Consider the following 12,291-nt stretch of genomic DNA (forward strand, 5'->3'; position numbering starts at 1 on the left):
CTGATCTCAGAGAAAGGACTGTCCCAGCATCTGTATAAATCTCCTGAGAAGACTCTGTAAAGACCAAAGCTCTTTTGTGGTCAGTGACCATTCCTGGACCAATTAAACTGTGTCCAGGTAATGGAGTTCTCTGGCCAGCTTGGCCACATGTGCACTTCTGAGCCAAGGAGGCAGAGGCCCTTGTTTAACAGCTGTTAAAATTGCACAAAATGGAGGCGGATAGTTCTTAAAATGTGAAGGGCTTTTGGGCAGCCTACAGTAATGCAGTCCATCTCCTTAAGCATAGTGGGTATAGTATTAGCATCAGGGTTGATTTCTCACTGTGCCACTGCACAAGAATCTACCTGCAGGTCTGATTGCAGAGTTGTGAAGAGGATTTGAAAGAAAACGATGCATTCAAGGTAAAATCCAACTATGAAGAGATATTCTTGCCATCGTTTTTTTTTTTTGCCCACGCGGCATGTGGAATCTTAGTTTGAACCCGTGCCCCCTGCAGCGGAAGCCCAGAGTCTTAACCACTAGACCGCCAGGGAAGTCCCACCACCATTTCATTTTGAGCTTTGAGGCTTGCTTGTTCACATCATTCTTGGTGATCGCCCAAAATATCAACCCCTTTGGACACCTGTCCTCTCTCATGTACATACTGCTCTGACCTTTGTCCCCCATTCCTAAACCTTTCACCTGAAGGCCCTCTTCCATGATTTAAAAACTCAGCATTCCTATATCCTCAACTCATTTACTCCCATCCTCTCTTGATGTGTTAACCAGGGACTCCACTGCCTTCTCTGCTTTCTCATTTGCCTGTACAGACAGTAAAGTGACCATGCTCTCAGCTCCCCAGTGCCACTTTCAAACAGTGTAAAATCAGTCCTTTTTGAGGAGCTTTCTTATATTCTCATTTTCACTGTATTCGAGAACTTGAATACTTCAAATCTTTGGATTCCTTTTTTTCCTTCCAATCTTTCACCCCCTTTTTGATCTAAACTGCTTCCCTGTCCAGCCTGTGCCCACAGCTGAGCATCCGAACTGCTGCCCTGCCTCCAGCCTTACCCTTCTCAACCCCAGACCTTGCTCCATTAGTTATCTAACTCACCCTCTTCCTTCTTTGCAGTACATAAACTTGCTTAAGTGGTAGTTTCTAAGTTAGAAGATTGGTCTGAGATTAAATGAGACAATTCATATTAATACTCCGGTACCTGTCAGCTATTAACACCTGCTGCTGACCTCCACATTTGTATCTTCCAGGTTCACCTTTGGAGCTTCAGATATATCCAGTTGCTTGCTATATCCACTCAAATCCTATAGTCCTCTCTAACTTGTCCACGACTAACAGCATTCCTTCATATCTCCCGGACCTACTTGTTTTTTTCCCCTTATTTTCACTATCATTTAAGTCAGGATTATGGGAGTCTCATTACACTATTCTCTGTACCCTACTCCCAACCAAGTAACTGTCTTATTAATTTCTACCATTTAAACATCCATTCAGTCAGTTCTACCCTTGTCATTTCTTGCTTATACTTTTGCAGGAGCCTTTTAGGGGTCTTAGTTCCAATCTTGACCTCATATTTGCCACATTGCTGTCAGAGACATCTATTTGGAACAGATTCGATTATGGCATTCTGCTTTGGATCCCCTCTGAAGCTCAACCACAGACAATAGGTTAAGAATCCCTGACCTATAAGGTCCAGTCCAGACTCCTTGGTATGGTGTATGAGGTCCTTAAGTCTTGACCCACCTTATGTTCCTACCTCACCCTTTGTGTTCTAGTAAAATCAAATGACCTGTGTGGTTGCACGTTGTTTCTTGTCTCCATGCCTGTTCTTTCTTTCTCTCTAAATGGAACATCCTTTCTATCCTCTTTTTCCTAAAAGGTTTCTCTGACTCTTCACGCTCCCATGCTGGGCCAAGTATCTATAGAAGACACCACTTTTTCTCTAAAAAAATCTTTAAAAGCACAGGTATCTAAGACAGTTTTGAAAAGAAACAAAGAAGATGGGTTGGGGTTACCAGATATCAAGACATAGTAGAAAGCTAATAGTAATCTAAATGTTGTGGTACTAGTGCAGGAGCAGACAAATAGATCAATGGCACAGAATAATAAACTCAGACACAGATCAGTGTATCTGTGAGAAATTGAATATGATAGAGGATACATCACAAACCCATGGGGAAATTCATATTCTATGTTGTTATGGATACATATGTGATTATAAAAGTATAAAAAATAGATTGAAAGGACAATAGTAGTCATTACATTGGGGATGAGGTGAGGTGGAAGAGGGCAGAGGGGGGGGTCTTAAATGGAAACTGTTTCCTCTACTCACAACACTTCTACCACCAAATATGTTTTTCCCACACCAAACAATTCTCCAACTCTCCAGACACCAACTATGTCCTGCAGTTCAGTTCTGCCACTAAGCTACGTGGAGTTAGCGCAGACACCACAGGTTAAGGGCTCAATCATTCACAAGTAGTGGGGTGCCCAGGTCACCCAAACTTTGCCTGACAGCTACAGATCCGTTCCCACGACCACCTCCTCAGGTTTGCTGTGATGGCTCACGTGACTGAACTCAGAGAAACTATTTATTATTACTAGTTTATTATAAAGGATACCACTCAGGAACAACCAAATGGAAGAGATGCATAGGGCCCATCCCTGTATCAGCATCTCTATGTGTTCCACCCAGAAGCTCTCTGAACCTCACTGTTTATAGAGTTTTAATGGAGGTTCCATTATATAAGCATGATTAAATCATCAGCCATTCAATGATTAACCCAATCCCCAGCACCTCTCCCCTCCCAGGAGATCGGGAATGTGGGGCTGAAAGTTTCAGCCTTCTAATCTGCCTTGTCTTGTTCCTCTGGCAACCAGCTCCCAACCTGAAACTATCTAGGGGCCCACCAAGAGTAACCTCATTAGCAAATAAAAAGATACATCACTCTGGAGATTCCCAAGGGTCTTAGAAGCTCTGTGCCAAGAACCTGGGACTAAGACCAATTATATATTTATTATATCACAATGTCACAGGTCTCTAATTTTTTATTTCTTTTAAAAATAAGATTTGAAGTAAGACAAAATGTTAGAGGTATTAATTTGGGGTATTGGAAATATGAGAGCATACAGCATTCTTAATGTTTTTCTGTTTTTTTTTTTTTCCGATTTCTCAAAAAGTTGAGGGGAGAAAAAATACTTTTGATAGCTTCTTATTATTTACTACAGTAGTTCTCAGCAGAAGTGGCACCCCACACACACAACAGAGGTGAAAGTGTTTTGATTGTCACAATGATTGGGAAGCATCTCTGGCGTCTGGTATGGCGTCTGGTAGGTGGAGGCCAAGGATGCCAGAATTCTCACAATGTCTGGGATAGTCTTACACAACATACTGTCCCAAGTCCTGCACAACTATCAAATGTCTCTATAAATATTCAAGTGAAAAAATCTATAATTAGCTGAGCCTATAACCTCTTTTACCTATAAATATGAAGTATTTTTTGTACAGTTTTTAGTGTACTCTGAATCCTCTAGGCATGCAATTACTGTATAAATGGAGGGGAGATTGTAGTGTAGTTTATTTAGAACTTTTGTTCACCATTTCAAAAAACCATGCCATTGATGGCAGAGTCTGTTCCTGGCATTTGAATCTCTGACACAACACGATAGTATCAGTCTGCATTTGTAGCCACTGTATTCATGGTGAATGTACAGAAGTGCAAGCATCTGAGTGCTAGTATAACTATGCCCAATATTTATATGTGGAAATAATTTTATTATAAATTCTTAAAACATATCCTTTATATTACTATTAGAACATTATGGTGATTTTTAAAAATTATGTGTACAGTAGATAAGTTAAGTGTTAATTGCATTTAAGGATAGCAAAGGGAGTGTTACAAATATTTGTAACCACCTGGTTTAGAAATAATCCATTCATATTTGGTCAGCTTTTGCTATGGTGTTGAGGTGATGGTTAATTTTGTTTCAACTTGGCTAGGCTATGGTGCCCAGTTGTTTCATCAAACATCAGTCTGCATGTTGCTTTGAAGGTATTTTTTAGGTGTAATTAACATATCAGCCAACTTGGAGTAAAGCACATTGTCCTCCATAATATGGATGGGCCTCACCCAATCAGCTGAGGCCTTAAAAGCAAAGACAGAGTTCACAAAGAAGGAATTCGGCATTAAGAACGTAACATAGAACCCCTACCTGAGTTTCCAGCCTGTGGATCTTGGACTGCAACAACTCTTCACTGCATTTTCAGCCTGCCGGCCTGCTCTAAATTTCAGACCTCCCAGTCCCTACAACTGTGTTAGCCAATTCCCTGAAATAAATCAGTCTCTCTTGCCCTCACTCTTATTCTCTCTCTAATGTATTGGTTCCGATTCTCTGGAGAACTCTAATAGAGTAGATAATACGTAATATGCCAATATATATCCGTCCAGTCTTACTCCCTGCCTAGGTTCAGTCCTTTCCTACCTCATTTTCACTTGGAGCACCTACTGTCATTTCAAAAAAGCTTGTTAAAACCTAAACTCAAGCAATTGTTTAGTATTTACTGAGCATGAACTATATTTAATAAAGAAGAATAGACTTATTTGCTGTCAAATTAAGATGAAGAAATATAATTAAGTTCATCGGTTATTACACTAAATATCAACAGACTGAATTCTCCCATTAAAAGACAAAATCTAATAGACTGGGCTAAAAGAGCAAATCCAAAGTATATATAGTTTCTAATAAACATACTCACTAATAAAGAGAAGTTGAAAATAGATGGGTAAGACATACCAGAAATGCAAACGAATGTAAAGCAAGAATGGTAATATTAAGAAAGGTTAAACACTAAATGGAATAAAGAGATCATCTGGTAATATAAAAAGACATAAATTATGAAGGGTGGTTATCATAAATTTGCAACAAACAAAACAATGAAAAAAACTAAAGCAAAAATTCTTAGGAATACAGGAGAACAGGTTAAAAATACAATTATGTTGAGAGTCTATCTTACTTTGTTCAGACTGAACAGCACTAGAAGAATAAAGTAAGGACTGAGAAGAAATGGAAAATACAAACAACAAACCTTATACACACGTGTGTGTATATATAATAAGTATAGAATAGATCTTCTGTGAATATCTACAGTTCACTTATAAACACTGATTGACTATTTAAAACAATTTTTTAACAAATTTAAAAGTAGGAATTTTACAGATTGCAGGAATTTTACAGACTGTATGCTCTGATCACATCCAATAAAATTATAAATAAATAATGATATTCTCAACTACGTGGAAATGGAATATTCCTGGGCAACCCTCAAATCAAAGAGAAAGACCAAAACTGAAATTTCTTACCTTCTTTAAAGCAATAAAACAAAGTATTTCATATAAAATTACAGGACACAGCCCAAGATCATGTCAGGAAATGTATGCCCTTAAATGCCTTTGCAAGAGAAAAAAAAAATGCTATTAGGCTTTTTATAGAGATGAGAACCACTGGCTACTGGGTCAAGGTCAAATTCCCTATCATGATATTTAAGACCTCTTGTACTCCGTAACAACCACCCCTTTCACAGCACTTTTAATACTTAAATAATACAGGGCAATCTCTCGTTAATGGCAATACAAGTTTGTATAGTCTTTTTCTATCAAAAATTTAAAGCGTCTATACCCTCTTACCTAGTTATTTCACTGCTAGGACTCTTGCCCTTAGAAACAGTCACACAACTGTACAATATTTTCATACAAGGTTATTATTTGCAGTATTATGTTAATAGTAAAGAGCCTTAAATAAGCTCAAGAATTAGTTAATGAATAACGGTATACCCATAAAATGGAATGTTATCAGTCAAAACCAGCAGAATATGTATGGTATAATCTCATTTTTGTTTTAAAAGAAACACATTTGTATACATTTGGTTATCTGACAAGTGGTTCTAGAAGGCTATATACCAAACTGTTAATAATGATTAGGGTGAATGGAGATGTCATGTACTTAACATATTTTTACCATGAGCATATGTAGCTTTTATAACAAAAATATTTTTTGAGTTACAAACATATACAAAAGCTGAGGGAATTTAGAAATAAAACCCATATACTTATTCCTGTTTTAACTGTTTTGAACATATTGCCACACTTGCTTCAACAGGTTTTTTGCTTTTTGTTTAAGAAAAAAAATTGTGTTCATTTATATCATATCTACTAGTTTGTAACTCCTTAAGGTCAGGACTCAATACATGAATATATTTTCAATGGAAAATATTTTAAAATACAGATAAATAAAAGTGCCCCTTGTCACTCTGTCCCACCCCAACACCCCTTCCCATTTCCCTACTCAGAAATTGCCTGTGTTAACAGTTTGGTGTATTTTTTCTACCATTTTCAATGTGTTTACATGTACATAAAGAAATATATGCTGATTGAATTCTCTTTTTGCTGGTCTCTTCAACTATTCAGAGGCCAAAGACTCAGGAGAGAAGGACTAATGGGCAAAGCTTGGGACACCATAGCTCTCCCCACCCTGTGTTAGTCAGGATCAGCTTTGGTAGCAGGGTTATAGCTTGTCCTAAGAACCTTATTGGAGAGAGAGGACAATGAAGGAAAGAGACCAGCCACAAGGAATACCTCCATAACTGCACGAGCCACAATTCCTTATAATAAATTATTACCAGCAAAGCCATGTTGCTGCTAGAAAGTTTTATATTGTTTCCTAAAAGTCTTTCATAGAAGTCAGTTGAGCGAAAGCAGATCCCAAATCTACTTTTATAGGCTTAGGGCTTGTGGCTGAACTCTTTTTGGTGAGACCTGCCCTATGAGAGACCTTGCTGAACTAGAAAAAACAGAATTGTATGCCGACGGCTGAGGTGAAGGTGGTACAGATAACCCTACTGTGTACTGCCCTATGCCAATTCATAGGCCCCTTTTTAAAAAAGCCATTTTCTTTATCTCTCTTAGGTTACGTTCCAAGTCCTAGGAAAACCCTCTCTACAACTGCTTTTAGAAGACTCATCTTACTGCTTTAAAACTTTGTGGCTCCCATGACCTACCAGCTAAAATTTAACTCTTTGGCCTGACTGTCAAGGTTCTTCACAATCTGGCCCCAAGCAACCTTCTTATTCTCATCTCCTGCCACTTTGATCCAACTGCAACAGATCAGAGTTCCCTGAAAATGCCACATACTTGTTTTTACATTTAAAAAGTTTTTAAAAATGATGAATTATTCCAAACTTATTGAAGAGCACCAGAAATAAAATTTCATACCAAATCCACACACCCCCCCACTCCATAAAGATAAGCACTATCCATCCTGCAGTTGCTGTATGTTTCTGTATGTCTACTACAGAAGTACCCTAGATATATTTTTGGGTTTAAAAAGTACTGTTGGGCTTCCCTGGTGATGCAGTGGTTGAGAGTCCGCCTGCCGATGCAGGGGACACGGGTTCGTGCCCCGGTCCGGGAAGATCCCACATGCCGCGGAGCAGCTGGGCCCGTGAGCCATGGCCGCTGAGCCTGCGCGTCCGGAGCCTGTGCTCCGCAACGGGAGAGGCCACAACAGTGAGAGGCCCGCGTACCGCAAAAAAAAAAAAGAAAGAAAAAAAAGTAATGTTAATTGCATCAAACGGGACATATTCTTTTGCAACTTGCCTTTTTCATTCAACATTATGTTTCTGATATTTATCCTTCACACTGGTTGATTTTATGTGTCGACTTGGCCACTGAAGGCCCAGACAGAAGGTTAAATAGTATTCCTGGTACACCTGAGAGGGTGTTTCTGGATGAGATTAATATTTGAATCTGTACACTGAGTAAAGCAGATTGCCTTCCCCAATGGGTTTGGGCCTTATCCAATCCATTAACAGCCTGAATAGAACAAAAAGGTGGAGTAAGCTCATACAACTCAATGTAAAAAAACAACCCAATGGACAGAAGACCCAAACAGACATTTTTCCAAAGAAGACACACAGATGGCCAACAGGCACATGATGCTCAACAGTGCTAATCATTAGGGAAATGCAAATCAAAACCACAATGAGATATCATCTCACACCTGTCAGAATGACTATCATCAAAAAGTCCACAAATAACAAATGTTGGCAAGGATGTGGAGAAAAGGGACCCCTAGTACACTGTTGGTGGGAATGTAAATTGCTGCAGCCATTACGGAAAACAGTATGGAGGTTCCTCAAAAAACTAAAAATGGAAATAACATATGATCCAACAATTCCACTCCAGGGTATATACCTGAAGAAAATGAAAACACTAATTCGAAAAGATATATGTACCCCAATGTTCATAGCAGCATTATTTAAAGTAGCCAAGATATGGAAGCAACTAATGTGTCCATCAACAGATGAATGGATAAAGAAAATGTGGTGTGTGTGTGTGTGTGTGTGTGTGTGTGTGTGTGTATATAAAATGGAATATTACTCAGCCATAAAGAATGAAAATTTGCCATTTGCAACAACACAGATGGACTTATGCTAAGTGAAATAAGGTAGAGAAAGACAAATACTCTATGTTGGCACTTATATGTGGAATCTAAAAAATATATACCTGAAGCTGATATAATATAAATCAACAATACTTTAATTTTTAAAAAAAGATGGAGTAAGAGGGCAGTCTTTCTGTCTACTTGACTGTCTTTGAGCTGGACACTGGTCTTCTCCTGCCTATGGAGTTGGACTGTGACTTACACCACCGGCTTTCCTGGTTGTCAGGCTTTTGGACTCAGATTGGAACTATACCATCAGCCTTCCTGGATCTCCAGCTTGCTGACTGCAGATCCTGAGATTTCTCAGCCTCCAAAACCATATGAACCAATTCCCTATAATACAATTTTTAAAAATTTATACATAAATATATATATGTCCTACTGGTTCAGACTAATAGATCCATATTAATAGGAAAACTTAGCTCTTCATTTTAATTGCTGTATAATATTCCAATTACATGAGTAAATCAATTTATTCCATTCCTCTAGTGAAAGATCACTGAGTCTCTTCCGCTTTTTCCCTCTTATTAACAGCAATGCAATGAGTATCCTTGTACTAGTTTCTATAAAAGACCAATTACTAATATTTAGCTTTACTAGTTGTTAAGTTGCTTTTCCAAAGCAGTTATGTCAATGTACTCTCACCAGCAACATTTCCTCATTCTGTTGGCGTCAAGGGGTTTCTATTCATTTTAATTTACATATCATGGATTTCCAGTAAGGATGATCACCTTTTTATTGATTATCCATTGGCATACACCCTCTAGGAATTACCTATGCATATCCTTTGCTCCCTCCCCCTCTCCTCTTCTTGCTATTGGGCTTTGTCATTTTTAAAATTATTCATACTCTGGATACTTGTATTTTGTTAGTTATATGTGCTGCAGGTTTGAGGAAATCTTTTGGAACTTTTTTATTTGGTGGGGGGTGCTGGTGGTAGTATAAGAATCCCACATCGTCTGCATCATCATGTACAGGTCTTTCCAGAGCAGTCCCATAGATAATTGATCTGAAATCAGTTTTCCTGCAAGTTCTTACCTGGGGATGGGGTTGGAGGTGTGATGTTTCCCAGACCACACAGGAAGTATACATTCAGGTTCTCAGATTCACATGAAGTGTGGGCCCAGAAATTGAGAAAATTCTCAGGAGCATCCTGACCCCACAAGCCCAAGCATTCAAATTTCTTTGCTTTCTCCTTTTGCCAACTGTGTGAATTTTTGATAGCTTCCCCCTTTTGCTGTTGCTCTTTCCGGGTCCCAGCTTTAACTGGAGGTCTCAGTTTCAGCTTTCTGCATGGGGCCACAATCTTGTCTCTTGTCAGCATTAAAACCCAAGTCCTTAGGGTATATTCTCCTCTCCCTTCAATAACTGCATCAGCTGTTTTGCCTTCTGCTCTCGTTTTCAGTACCTTTGCATCTTTTGTGTCCCTTTCTTGGAAGCTCAGCTGTGCATTAAAGAAAAAGAAAAAAACCACCACAACTTTATCCACCATTCCTGAATGTTTGTCTCAGATTATTTTAGTCTACATTAAGACAGAACTGATAGCTTTCATATCCTCCCATCTCTTCCAAACATAACACCTTCCTATTCCTGTTTTCCTGGCAAAGCTCTACTCATCTTTAATGGCCCAGCTCCACCTTCAACTTTTCTCCCACCTTGCCAAGAATAATTTAGAATAGTTGTTATCACATTGTATCATTTTTTTTTCCTTTCCTAACTGCAGTCTGAGATCTCTGAAGTAGAAACCAGATCTTGTTCATCTTTGTGTCCCCAGCTTCTCTGCCACAGTGCCTATCATAAAGTAGGCACTAAATAAATATTTTATTGAACTGAAAATATCTTCCTGCAGGCATACTGGACCTAAAGTCTGAAGAACTTGGTTTAAAATCAGCATACTAGGACTTCCCTGGTGGTGCAGCGGTTGAGAGTCTGCCTGCCAATGCAGGGAACACGGGTTCGAACCCTGGTCTGGGAAGATCCCACATGCCGCGGAGCAACAAAGCCCGTGAGCCACAACTACTGAGCCTGTGCATCTGGAGCCTGTGCTCCGCAACAAGAGAGGCTGTGACAGTGAGTGGCCCCTGCTCACTGCAACTAGAGAAAGCCGGCGCACAGAAACGAAGACCCAACACAGCCAAAAATAAATAAATAAAATTTAAAAAAAAACCCAAAAAATCAGCATACTATCACCCACTAACCAAACTCATATGATTATTTTTAGGATTATGATAATGCGAAAGCTCATGATACATGATAGGCAATCTAAGATGTTTGTGTTTTTTGAACAACTTCTGAGACTCAGTTTTCTAACTGTGGCAGACTGAATTTTTCAAAGGTGTATGCAACCATACCTCCCGTTCCCCATGCTCTTCTGCAGTGACCTCGCCACTGCTTCAAGAGGTAGAATCTATCTCACCACCTCCTCGTATCTAGGTGGTCCCTGTGACTACTTTGATCAACAGGATATAGTGGAAGTAATGTGTGCCAGTTCCAGTCAACATTCTCTTTTTTTTTTTTCTGGCCACACCGCTCAGCTTGCAGGATCTTAGCTCCCCTACCAGGGATTGCACCTGGGCCACCAGGGAAAGCGCTGGCGGCTCTAACCACTGGACCGCCAAGGAATTCCCCCAGTCAACATTCTTAATGGTCCTAGTGACTTCTGCTCCCTGCATCATGGAATGCAACCACCTGAGCAAAGCCCAAGGCATGGAGAGGCCACGTTTAGGTACGTTAGTTGATAGCCCCGACAGAGTTCCCAGGGAACAGCCAGCATTAACTTCTAGCCAGACCAGTTAATCATCTTTGACATCCAGCTCAGTTGAGTCTTTAAACTACTCCATTCCCGGCTGCCATCTGACTGCAACCACATGAGATATTTCCAACTGGGCTCATTCAACCAACCAAACCATGAGAAATAATAAATTGTTCTTTCGAGCCACTACGTTTTCAGGTGGTTAGTTACATTGTAATAGACAATCAGAACATTCATTTATGGAATGGGGATAACAATCCCTACTTTTACAGCAGTGTTCTGAAGTTCACTTTTTGATGTTGTGAAATCATCTTCAAAGCAGTTAAGCACTATACAAACATGTTATCTTTTCAATAAATAATAAAGTTAAAACTCTTTTACATTCAACAGAGGAGAGGTAATGCCTTGCTTCTCTTACAAATATTCCTAGTTCTTGGGTAGGGATGATGGGTCTGCATCTAACCTGCTCTGCACTGATTTGGGGCCTTCCTCTCAGGCATAAAACCTTCCCAGGCCATCTATAAAACTGGCCTCATGACAGTCTTGCTGCCCCCCCCACCAACCTCCCCCCCTCCCCGTTAACACTATTATCTTCCGGCTCTGTATTCAAACTCCCTAGCAACCTCTCTCTCATCTCCCACTCCAGCTATATGCATATAGTTCCTCTTTAGAACAAGACCCTGTTCCTATAACTGACCCTAATCTCAATTCACTCATCCAAGGCTAACTCTAATCAGTCTATGCCTCTGGCTAAATGCTTCTTCAACAACTATTCTTCCTCATATGAAGTCTTGGGAAGTGTTACAGTATAGTGGTTAAGAACAGAGACTCTGAGTTTGATTCTTTACTAGCTGTTTGAATTTAGGCAAGTTAACCTATTTTGCTGTATTTTAATCATATGTAAAGTGCTTAATACAGTACCTGGCATGTAATAAAGAGCTATGTGTTAGCAATTATTACTTTAATTATTATACCACTTGGTTGCATCTTTTGTCAGATTAACTGGGCCAACTAATTCAGATTGTATTTACAAAGCAATTGTTCA

Source organism: Aethalodelphis obliquidens, unplaced genomic scaffold (assembly GCF_003676395.1).
Source record: "Aethalodelphis obliquidens isolate GAN/ISIS:26980383/991018 unplaced genomic scaffold, ASM367639v1 scaffold8, whole genome shotgun sequence".
NCBI lineage: Eukaryota > Metazoa > Chordata > Mammalia > Artiodactyla > Delphinidae > Aethalodelphis > Aethalodelphis obliquidens.